Source organism: Arachis ipaensis, chromosome B5, assembly GCF_059453495.1.
Source record: "Arachis ipaensis isolate K30076 ecotype BB chromosome B5, ASM5945349v1, whole genome shotgun sequence".
Taxonomy (NCBI): Eukaryota; Viridiplantae; Streptophyta; class Magnoliopsida; order Fabales; family Fabaceae; genus Arachis; species Arachis ipaensis.
Genome location: NC_142440.1, coordinates 109,034,214 through 109,046,875, shown reverse-complemented (window position 1 = coordinate 109,046,875; position 12,662 = coordinate 109,034,214). Strand labels below are relative to the sequence as shown.

At 36.7% G+C, this 12,662-nt stretch overlaps 1 non-coding gene across 1 annotated transcript; it reads left to right on the top strand.

Annotated features, from left to right (window-relative positions):
- The first annotated feature begins 7,465 nt into the window (after positions 1 to 7,465).
- Positions 7,466 to 7,573, top strand: LOC148565327 (small nucleolar RNA R71). Its single transcript, XR_015884524.1, has one exon. It is a non-coding gene; the product is annotated as a small nucleolar RNA R71 (small nucleolar RNA).
- Positions 7,574 to 12,662: the final 5,089 nt, after the last annotated feature.

The window sequence follows — 12,662 nt, the reverse complement described above, 5'->3', positions numbered from 1 at the left end:
GCTGACTAAATAAATAAAATAAAAATACATAAAAATAAACTGAATATTCTAACACTTAAAAGTATCAACAGATAATTATAAAATAATACTTAAACTCCTCATATCACGAATATCTAAAGCACGTATCATTCTCCTCCTTTTCATAAAACATTCGTCCTTAAATCTTGTATGAAAAAGATAGGATACAAAAAAAAAAAAACAAATACAAAGAAGAAAAGACAATTTCTTCTCTTTTTTCTTTATTTTATTTTGGGTAAGAATAAAATCAACAAGATAGATAAATAAGGTACAAAGACAATAATAACAAAAGAAATACATGACAATAAAGACAGCAATGCTAACAAGAACATATGAAAAGAAATAAGGGTAGAGACACTTGGAACATTGTATTTTTTTATTAGGGAACAAGAAGAATAAAATAGACTAATAAAGATTAATTTAATACATAAAATCTGATATTAAATGATACAAAATGGAGGATAAACAAGAACAATTGAAAGGGAATAAATTGAAATTGAAGACAAAGAGAATCACTCTACTTTATATCTAATTTCTTGATGTAATAAGAAAGGGATTCACTCAACCTAATTTGTAGACACCAGAATTTTGGATAAATTGAAATTGAAAGGGAAGGAAATCATTATCCAATTTCTGATGCAAAATAAGAGGGACTCACCCAACCTTATTTGTATACACTATGATTTGACCATGAAATTAAACTAAAAAATGATTTTTCACTCTTCTAGTATATGTCTTATGGATACAATAGTTTATGAGATATTGACACAACTCATATTAGGTTAAAGATAGAAAATTTTAAACCCACTAACATAAAATTCAATTTGTTAACTATAAAATTCGAGAAATTAGTAAATAATTAGCTAGTAAACTAATTATTAATCTAAGAAACTAGCTGGTGCGCAGAAATCGTAACGGTTCATTCCTTGGTCACGGCACTAAAAACTTAATACGCACGTTCATAATCTTAGTTCTTTTTCACAACTTCGCACAACTAACCAGCAAGTGCACTGGGTCGTCCAAGTAATAAACCTTACGTGAGTAAGGGTCGATCCCACGGAGATTGTCGGCTTGAAGCAAGCTATGGTCATCTTACAAATCTCAGTCATGCAGATTCATATGGTTATGGATATTTGATAATTAAAATATAATTAAAATATAAATAAAACGTAAATTAAAGATAGAGATACTCATGTAATTCATTGCTGAGAGTTTCAGATAAGCGTATGAAGATGCTTGTTCCTCCTGAACCTCTGCTTTCCTAGTGTCTTCATCCAATCATTCATACTCCTTTCTATGGCAAGCTGTATGTTAGGCATCACCATTGTCAATGGCTACATCCTGTCCTCTCAGTGAAAATGGTCCAATGCGCTGTCACTGCATGGCTAATCATCTGTTGGTTCTCGATCATACTGGAATAGGATCCATTGATCCTTTTGCGTCTGTCACTACGCCCAGCACTCGCGAGTTTGAAGCTCTTCGCAGCCATCCCTTCCCAGATCCTACTCGGAGTACCACATACAAGGTTTAGACTTTCCGGATCTCAAAAATGGCCGTCCATGGATTCTAACTTATACCACGAAGACTCTGATTAAGGAATCCCAGAGATATTCATTCAATCTAAGGTAGATCGGAAGTGGTTGTCAGGCGCGCGTTCATAGGTTGGGGATGATGATGACTATCACGATCATCACATTCATATTGAAGTACGAATGAATATCTTAGAATTGGAATAAGCTTGAATTGAATAGAAAAGCGGTAGTACTTTGTATTAATTCATGAGGAACAGCAGAGCTCCACACCTTAATCTATGGTGTGTAGAAACTCTACCGTTGAAAATACATAAGAGCAAGGTCCAGGCATGGCCGAGTGGCCAGCCCCCATAAAGGTCTAAGATAGCATAAAACTGATCAAAGATGATCCAAAGATGTAAATACAATAGTAAAAAGTCCTACTTATACTAAACTAGTTACTAGGGTTTACAGAAATGAGTAATTGATGCAGAAATGCACTTCTGAGGCCCACTTGGTGTGTGCTTGGGCTGAGCATTGAGCTTTATACGTGTAGAGGCTTCTCTTGGAGTTGAACACCAGTTTGTAACTTGTTTCTGGCGTTTAACTCCACTTTGCAACCTGTTTCTGGCGTTTAACTCTAGAATGTAGCATGAAACTGGCATTGAACGCCAGTTTGCGTCATCTAAACTCGGGTAAAGTATGGACTATTATATATTGCTGGAAAGCCCTGGATGTCTACTTTCCAAAGAAATTGAGAACGTGCCATTTGGAGTTCTGTAGCTCCAGGAAATCCACTTTGAGTGCAGGGAGGTCAGAATCCAGCAGCATCTGCAATCCTTCTTCAACCTCTGAATATGATTTTTGCTCAAGTCCCTCAATTTCAGCCAAAAAATACCTGAAATCACCGAAAAACACACAAACTCATAGTAAAGTCCAAAAATGTGATTTTTTATTAAAAACTAATAAAAATATACTAAAAACTAACTAAATCATACTAAAAACTATGTAAAAACAATGCCAAAAAGCGTTTAAATTATCCGCTCATCACAACACCAAACTTAAATTGTTGCTTGTCTCCAAGAAACTGAAAATCAAATAGGATAAAAAGAAGAGAATATACTATAAATTCCAAAATATCAATGAAACTTAGCTCCAATCAGATGAGCGGGACTTGTAGCTTTTTGCCTCTTGAATAGTTTTGGCATCTCGCTTTATCCATTGAGGTTCAGAATGATTGGCATCTATAGGAACTTAGAGTTCAGATAGTGTTATTGATTCTCCTAGTTCAGTATGTTGATTCTTGAACACAACTACTTTATGAGTCTTGGCCGTGGCCCTAACCACTTTGTTTTCCAGTATTACCACGGGATACACAAATGCCACAGACACATAACTCGGTGAACATTTTCAGATTGTTACTCAGCTTTGCTAAAGTCTCCAATTAGAGGTGTCCAGGGTTCTTAAGCACACTCTTTTTTTTTTTTTTGCTTTAGACCTTGACTTTAACCGCTCAGTCTCAAGCTTTCACTTGACACCTTCATGCCACAAGCACATGGTTAGGGACAGCTTTGTTTAGCCGCTTAGGCCAGGATATTATTCCTTTAGGCCCTCCTATCCACTGATGCTCAAAGCCTTGGATCCTTTTTATTACCCTTGCCTTTTGGTTTTAAGGGTTATTGGCTTTTTGCTCTTGCCTTTTGGTTTAAAGAGCTTTTGACTTTTTCTACTTGCTTTTTCTTTTCCTTTTTTTTTCGCTATTTTTCTTTTCTCTTTTTTTTTTGTAAGCTTTTGTATTCACTGCTTTTTCTTGCTTCAAGAATCAATTTTTATAATTTTTCAGATTATCAAATAACATGTCTCCTTTTTCATCATTCTTTCAAGAGCCAACATATTTAACATTCATAAACAGCAATTTCAAAAGACATATGCACTTTTCAAGCATTTATTCAGAAAACAAAAAGTATTGTCACCACATCAAAATAACTAAACTAGTTTCAAGAATGAATTCGAAACCATGTACTTCTTGTTCTTTTGTTTTTAGAACATTTTTTATTTAAGAGAGGTGATGGATTCATAGGACATTCATAGCTTTAAGACATAGGCACTTAAACACTAATGATCATATAGTAAAGACACAAACATAATTAAACATGAAGCATGGAAATCAAAAACAGAAAATAAATAGACAAGGAGATTAAGGAATGAGTCCACCTTAGTGTGGGTGGCGTCATCCTCTTGATGATCCTATGGAGTGCTTGAGCTCCTCTATGTCTCTTCCTTGTCTTTGTTGCTCCTCCCTCATAGCTCTTTGATCTTCTCTAATTTCATGGAGGATGATGGAGTGCTCTTGATGCTCCACCCTTAGTTGTCCCATGTTGGAACTTAATTCTCCTAAGGAGGTGTTGATTTGCTCCCAATAGTTTTGTGGAGGAAGGTGCATCCCTTGAGGCATCTTAGAGATTTCATGGTGGGGGATTTTCTCATGCTCTTGTTGAGGTCCATGATCTCTTATTTGCTCCATCCTTTTCTTAGTGTTGGGCTTGTCCTCTTCAATGAGGATGTCTCCCTCTATGTCAATTCCAGCCAAATTGAAGAGGTGGCATATGAGGTGAGGAAAGGCTAACCTCGCCCAAGTGGAGGACTTGTCAACCACCTTGTAAAGTTCTTGAGGTATAATCTCATGAACTTCCACCTCCTCTCCAATCATGATACTATGGATCATGATGGCCCGGTCTATAGTAACTTCAGACCGGTTACTAGTAGGAATGATTGAGCGTTGAATGAACTCTAGCCATCCCCTAGCCACTGGTTTGAGGTCATGCCTTCTTAATTGAACCGGCTTGCCTCTTGAGTCAATTTTCCATTGAGCTCCTTCCTCACATATGTCTATGATAACTTGGTCCAACCTTTGATCAAAGTTGACCCTTCTTGTGTAGGGGCATGCGTTCTCTTCCATCATTGGCAAGTTGAACGCCAGCCTTACATTTTCCAGACTGAAGTCTAAGTATTTCCCCCGAACCATGGTGAGCTAATGCTTTGGATTCGGGTTCACACTTTGATCATGGTTCCTAGTGATCCATGCGTTTGAATAGAACTCTTGGACCATTAAGATCCCGACTTGTTGAATGGGGTTGGTGAGAACTTCCCAACCTCTTCTTCGGATCTCATGTCAGATCTCAGGATACTCATTCTTTTTGAGCTTGAAAGGAACCTCAGGGATCACTTTCTTCTTAGCTCAACTTCATAGAAGTGGTCTTGATGGACCTTTGAAATGAATCTCTCCATCTCCCATGGCTCAGAGGTGGAAACAATTGCCTTCCCTTTCCTCTTTCTAGAGGTTTCTCTGGCCTTAGGTGCCATAAATGGTTATGGAAAAACAAAAAGCTATGCTTTTACCACACCAAACTTAAAATGTTTGTTCGTCCCCGAGCAAAAGAAGAAAGAAAGAAGGAGAAGAAGAAAAAGAATGGAGGAGATGGAGGGAGAAGGTGTATTCGACCAAGGCTAAGAAGAGAGGATTGTGTTGTGTGAAAATAAAGAAGGAAAGAGGGGTTTATATAGGGGTGGGATGGGATTTAGGGTTCGGCCATTAGGGTTGGTGTTGGGAGGGAAAAGAGTTTGAATTTTGGAGGTAGGTGGGGTTTATGGGGAAGAGAGGATGGATGTGAGTGGTGAAGAGGTGATGGAAAAGAGTGATTGAGGTGATTGGTGAAGGGTATTTGGGGAAAAGAGTTATGAAAAGGTGTGAAGAGGAGAGAAGAAGATGTGGGGATCCTGTGGAGTCCACAGATCCTGAGGGGATCCTGTGGGATCCATAGATCAAGTGGGGTCAAGGACATAACATTCCTGCTCCAATTAAGCGTGTAAAACGCCCTTGCTGTGCAATCCTGACGTTTAACGCCAGACTGCTGCTTGTTTTTGGCGTTAAACGCCCAAATGTAGCCTGTTTCTGGCATTTAACGCCAGGCAGATGCTTGTTTCTGGCGTTAAACGCCAGACAGATGCTTGTTTCTGGCGTTTAAACGCCAGACTGCTCTCCTCCAGGGTGTGCTATTTTCAATGCTATTTTTCATTCTATTTTTGATTTTTTAGTAGTTTTTGTGACTCCACATGATCATCAACCTACTAAAACACAAAATAACAAAAGAAAAATAAAATAGATATAATGAAATAACATTGGGTTGCCTCCCAATAAGCGTTTCTTTAATGTCAATAGCTTGACAGTGAGCTCTCCTGGAGCCTCACAGATGTTCAGAGCATTGTTGGAACCTTCCAACACCAAACTTAGAGTTTGAATGTGGGGGTTCAACACCAAACTTAGAGTTTGGTTGTGACCTCCCAACACCAAACTTAGAGTTTGACTGTGGGGGCTTTGGTTGACTCTGCAGTGAGAGAAGCTTTTTATGCTTCCTCTCCATGGTTACAGAAGGAGATCCTTGAGTCTTAAACACAAGGTTGTCCTCATTCAGTTGAAGGACCAATTCTCCTCTGTCCACATCAATTACAGCTCTTGCTGTGGCTTGGAAGGGTCTTCCAAGGATGATGGATTCATCCTCTTCCTTCCCATTGTCTAGGATTATGAAATCTGCAGGGATGTAAAGGCCTTCAACCTTTACTAACACGTCCTCTACTTGTCCATAAGCCTATTTTCTTGAGTTGTCTTCCATTTCTAATGAGATTCTGGCAGCTTGCACCTCAAAGATCCCAAATTTCTCCATTACAGAGAGTGGCATTAAGTTTATTCCTGACCCTAGGTCACACAAAGCCTTCTCAAAGGTCATGATGCCTACGTTACAGGCAATTAGGAATTTACCAGGATCCTGTTTCTTTTGAGGTAGAGTTTGCTGAACCAAGGGATTTAGTTCCTTGATGAGCAAGGGAGGTTCATCCTCCCAAGTCTCATTACCAAATAATTTGGCATTCAGCTTCATGATTGCTCCTAAATATTGAGCAACTTGCTCTTCAGCAATGTCTTCATCTTCTTCAGAAGATGAATAGTCATCAAAGCTCATGAATGGTAAAAGGAAGTTCAATGGAATCTCTATGGTCTCTAGATGAGCCTTAGATTCCTTTGGTTCCTCAAAAGGAAACTCCTTATTGGTCACTGAACGTCCCAGGAGGTCTTCCTCACTAGGATTCACGTCCTCTCCCTCCCTTGTAGGTTCGGCCATGATGGTTAAATCAATGGCCTTGCACTCTCTCTTTGGATTTTCTTCTGTATTGCTTGGGAGAGTACTAGGAGGAGTTTTAGTGACTCTTTTACTCAGCTGGCCCACTTGTGCCTCCAAATTTCTAATGAAAGACCTTGTTTCATTCATGAAACTTACATTGGCCTTAGATAGATCAAAGACTATATTTGCTAAGCTAGATAGATTCTGCTCAGAATGCTCTGTCTGTTGCTGAGTGGATGATGGAAAAGGCTTGCTATTGCTAAACCTGTTTCTTCCACCATTATTAAAGCCTTGTGGAGGCTTTTGTTGATCCTTCCATGATAAATTTAGATGATTTCTCCATGAGGGATTATAGGTGTTTCCATAGGATTCACCCATGTAATTCACCTCTGCTATTGCAGGGTTCTCAGGATGATAAGCTTATTCTTCAGAATATGCCTCTTTAGTACTGTTGGATGATTCCTTCAATCCATTCAGACTCTGAGAGATCATGTTGACTTGCTGAGTTAATATTTTATTCTAAGCCAATATGGCATTCAGAGTATCAATTTCAAGAATTCTCTTCCTCTGAGGCGTCCCATTACTCACAGGATTCCTTTCAGAAGTGTACATGAACTGGTTATTTGCAACCATGTCAATGAGTTCTTGAGCTTCTGCAGGCGTTTTCTTTAGGTGAATGGATCCACCTGCAGAATGGTCCAATGACATCTTTGATAATTTAGACAGACCATCATAGAATATATCCAGGATGGTCCATTCTGAAAGCATGTCAGAAGGACACTTTTTGGTCAGTTCCTTGTATCTCTCCCAAGCTTCATAGAGGGATTCACCTTCCTTCTGTCCGAAGGTTTGAACATCCATTCTAAGCTTGCTAAGCTTTTGAGGAGGAAAGAACTTGGCTAAGAAAGCCGTGACCAGCTTATCCCAAGAGTTCAGGCTGTCTTTAGGTTGAGAGTCCAACCATATTCTAGCTCTGTCTCTTACAGCAAATGGGAAAAGCATAAGCCTGTAGACCTCGGGATCAACCCTATTGGTCTTAACAGTATCACAGATCTGCAAGAATTCAGTTAACAATTGAAGGGGATCTTCGGATGGAAGTCTATAAAACTTACAATTCTGTTGCATCAGAGAAACTAGTTGAGGTTTCAGCTAAAAATTGTTTGCTCCAATGGCAGGGATTGAGATGCTTCTTCCATGTAAATTGGAATTAGGTGCAGTAAAGTCACCAAGCATCTTCGTTGCATTATTATTATTATTTTCGGCCATGCCTCCTTCTTTTTCGAAAATTTTTGTCAGATTTTCTCCAGGGAGTTATGCTTTAGCTTCCCTTAGCTTCCTCTTCAGAGTCCTTTCAGGTTCAGGATCAGCTTCAACAAGAATGTTCTTATCCTTGTTCCTGCTCATATGAAAAAGAAGAAAACAGAAAAGAAGAGAAATCCTCTATGTCACAGTATAGAGATTCCTTTATGTGAGTAGAACAAGAAAAGAAATTCAAACACAAAAAGAGGGAGAGGGTTCGAATTTTTAAGAAGAAGAGAAGTGTTAGTGGATAAATATATAATTAGAAGGAGGTGAGAGAGAAGAATTTTCGAAAATTAAATAAATTAAAATAAAAAAAATATTTTTGTTTTTAATTTAAAATTAAAATTAAAATTCGAAAATTAAGAAAGGAAAATTGAATCAAATTAAATTAAATTTAAAACAATTAGTTAATTTAAAAAGAAATTTTGAAAAAGAGGAAGGTGATTTTCGAAAATTAGAGAGAGAATTAGTTAGGTAGTTTTGAAAAAGATATGATTGAAACAAAAAGATAGGATTAGTTTGAAAAAGATTTGAAAATCAATTTTAAAAAGATAAGAAGTTAGAAAAGAAGTTAGAAAAGATTTTAAAATTGATTTTTTAAAAGATGTGATTGAAACTTTTTTTGAAAAAGATTTGAAAAAGAAATTTAAAAAGATTTGATTTTGAAATTAAAGTTGATTACTTGACTAACAAGAAACTAAAAAGATATGAGTCTAGAGTTTAAAGATTGAACTTTTCTTACTAGGCAAGTAACAAACTTAAAAATTTTGAATCAATCACATTAATTGTTAGCATTAATTTCGAAAATATGAAATAAAAATAAGAAAAAGATTTTGAAAATAATTTTGAAAGGTTCGAAATTATGAAAGAAAAAATTAAAAAAAATTTGATTTTTGAAAAAGATTTGAAAAAGATAAAATTTTTAAATTGAAAATTTGATTTGACTCATAAGAAACAACTAGATTTTAAAAATTTTTGAAAAAGTCAACTCAAATTTTCGAATTTGATGAGAAGAAAAAGGGAAAGATATTTTTTTGATTTTTGAATTTTTAATGATGAAAGAGAAAAGCATCAAAAAGACTCAAAACATGAAAATTATGAATCAAAACAAGAAAAATATGCAAGAACACTTTGAATGTCAAGATGAACACCAAGAACACTTTGAAGATCAAGATGAACATCAAGACTTATTTTTGAAAATTTTTAAGAAAAGAAAAACATGCAAGACACTAAACTTAAAAATTTTTATTCTTTAGACACTAATAATTCAAAAATGCATATGAAAAACAAGAAGAAACACCAAACAAGAAATTTTAAAGATCAAACAAGAAGACTTACCAAGAACAACTTGAAGATCATGAAGAACACCATGCATGAGTTTTCAAAAAATGCAAGAAAGAGATAAACATGCAATTGACACCAAACTTACAAATTGACTCTATACTCAAACAAAAAACACAAAAATATTTTTGATTTTATGATTTTATTAATTTTTTTGGTTTTTTCGAAAATTATTTGAAAAAAGAAAAATAAGGATTTTAGAATTTTTAATAAGAATTCCAGAAATCTTGCAATGTTAGTCTAAAGCTCCGGTCCAGGAATTAGACATGGCTTACTGGCCAGCCAAGTTTTCTGTGAAAGCTCCGGTCCAAAACACTAGACATGGCCAATGGCCAGCCAAGCTTCAGCAGATATTGCCTACCTCCCATGTATTCAACAACTATGTGTGTAATTGCCAAATGGGTGAAGATCAACAAGCTCCTGTGATGATAAGTTGAAACCCCGGTCCAAAAGATCAGACATGGCTTACAGCCAGCCAGGATTCAACAAATCATCATGAAACACTAGAATTCATTCTTAAAAATTCTGAATAAAAATAAATTTTTGAAAATATTTATTATTTTATTTTATTTTTATTTTTATTTTTTTTTGAAATTTTCAAAAATAAGAATAATAAAAACAAAAAGGTTAAAATTAAAATAAAATTACCTAATCTGAGCAACAAGATGAACCGTCAGTTGTCCAAACTCGAACAATCCCCGGCAACGGCGCCAAAAACTTGATGCGCAGAAATCGTGACGGTTCATTCCTTGGTAACGGTGCTAAAAACTTAATACGCACGTTCATAATCTTAGTTCTTTGTCACAACTTCGCACAACTAACCATCAAGTGCACTGGGTCGTCCAAGTAATAAACCTTACGTGAGTAAGGGTTGATCCCATGGAGATTGTCGGCTTGAAGCATGCTATGGTCATCTTACAAATCTCAGTCAGGAAGATTCACATGGTTATGGATATTTGATAATTAAAATATAATTAAAATATAAATAAAACGTAAATTAAAGATAGAGATACTTATGTAATTCATTGGTGAGAGTTTCAGATAAGCGTATGAATATGCTTGTTCCTCGTGAACCTTTGCTTTCCTATTGTCTTCATCCAATCATTCATACTCCTTTCTATGGCAAGCTGTATGTTAGGCGTCACCGTTGTCAATGGCTACATCCTGTCCTCTAAGTGAAAATGGTCCAATGCGCTGTCACTGCATGGCTAATCATCTGTCGGTTCTCGATCATACTGGAATAAGATCCATTGATCCTTTTGCGTCTGTCACTACGCCCAGCACTCGTGAGTTTGAAGCTCTTCGCAGCCATCCCTTCCCAGATCCTACTCAGAATGCCACAGATAAGGTTTAGACTTTCCGGATCTCAAGAATGGCCATCCATGGATTCTAACTTATACCACGAAGACTCTGATTAAAGAATCCCAGAGATATTCATTCAATCTAAGGTAGAACGGAAGTGGTTGTCAGGCACGCGTTCATAGGTTGGGAATGATGATGACTGTCACGATCATCACATTCATATTGAAGTGAGAATGAATATCTTAGAATCGGAATAAGCTTGAATTGAATAGAAAAACGATAGTACTTTGTATTAATTTATGAGGAACAGCAGAGCTCCACACCTTAATCTATGGTGTGTAGAAACTCTACAGTTGAAAATACATAAGAGCAAGGTCCAGGCATGGCCAAGTGGCCAGCCCCCATAAAGGTCTAAGATAGCATAAAACTGATCAAAGATGATCCGAAGATGTAAATACAATAGTAAAAAGTCCTACTTATACTAAACTAGTTAGTAGGATTTACAGAAATGAGTAATTGATGCAGAAATCCACTACTGGGGCTCACTTGGTGTGTGCTTGGGCTGAGTGATAAACCACTATTTCATGGTTTATCTTGTGCTTAATTGAGTATTTTTATCAACTCTTTACCCACTTATTCATACTATTTGCATGGTTTTACATTTGCCTTCCTAATTATGTGCTTTGATTGAAAACATGCTTCTTTGATCTTATATTTGCTTATTATTAATCCTCTCTTGTTACCATTAGATGCCTTGATATGTGTGTTAAGTGCTTTCAGAGATTATAGGGCAAGAATGGCTCAGAGGATAGAAAGGAAGCATGCAAAAGTGGAAGGAATACAAGAAGTTGGAGAAATTGCTAAGCTGTCTAGCCTGACCTCTTCGCACTCAAACGGCTATAACTTTAGCTACAGAGGTCCAAACGACACGGTTCCAGTTGCGTTGGAAAGATAACGTTTGGGGCTTCGATTTGATATATAATTTTCTATAGCTGCCTTGACGCCAGATGACGCAAACGTGTGGGTCACGCGGACGCGTGACCTGGCCAACACCCAATCCGCGCGGCCGCATGGACGACGCGGCCGCGTCACCTTTCCGCGACCTGTACGTAACAGAAATCGCAGGGGCGATTTCTGGGCTGTTTCTGACCCAGTTTGCGGCCCAGAAAATACAGATTAGAGCCTATAAAGTGGGGGAATGCATCCATTCATAATCAGGCTTTTCACATTCACAATTTTAGGAGTAGATGTAGTTTTTAGAGAGAGAGGTTCTCTCCTCTCTCTTAGGATTTAGAATTAGGATTCTTTTTCACTTCATGATTATTTCATCTTTTGCCATCACAGGTTCAATGTTCTTTTTATTTCTTTTCTCAATTTTGTTTATGACTCTCTATGTTTAGATTGATTTTCTATTTAATATATTTTGAGGTATTTCAGACTTATGATTGCTCTTTTTTATTATATAAATAATTTGGATTTTTCTCTTTTGGCTTTGGTTGAGTTATTGGTAACTCTTGAGTTATCAAACTCATTGTTGATTGAAAATTGGAATTCTTCAAGAATTACTTCGAGATTCAATAACTCTAACTTTTCCAAAGAAAAGACTGGGACTTGAGGATTCGAATTAATTTGTCCACTTAACTTACCTTCATAGTTAGAGGTTAATAAGGTGGGGGAAGAATCAAATTCTCATCACAATTGATAAGGATAACTAGGATAGGACCTCCAGTTCTTCATACTTTGCCAAGAGTTTATTTTATTATTATTATTTTATTTATTTGTCATATAACTTATTCCCACCTTACTTCCTAAACCCCAATTTACAAACACATAACCAATAATAAGAACATACCTCCCTGCAATTCCTTGAGAAGACGACCCGAGGTTTGAATACTCGGTTAACAATTTTTAAAGGGGTTTGTTACTTGTGACACCCAAAACGTTTGTATGAAAGGACTTTTGAAGGTTTAGAAACTATACTTGCAACGAGGATTTATCCGTAAATTTCTAGACC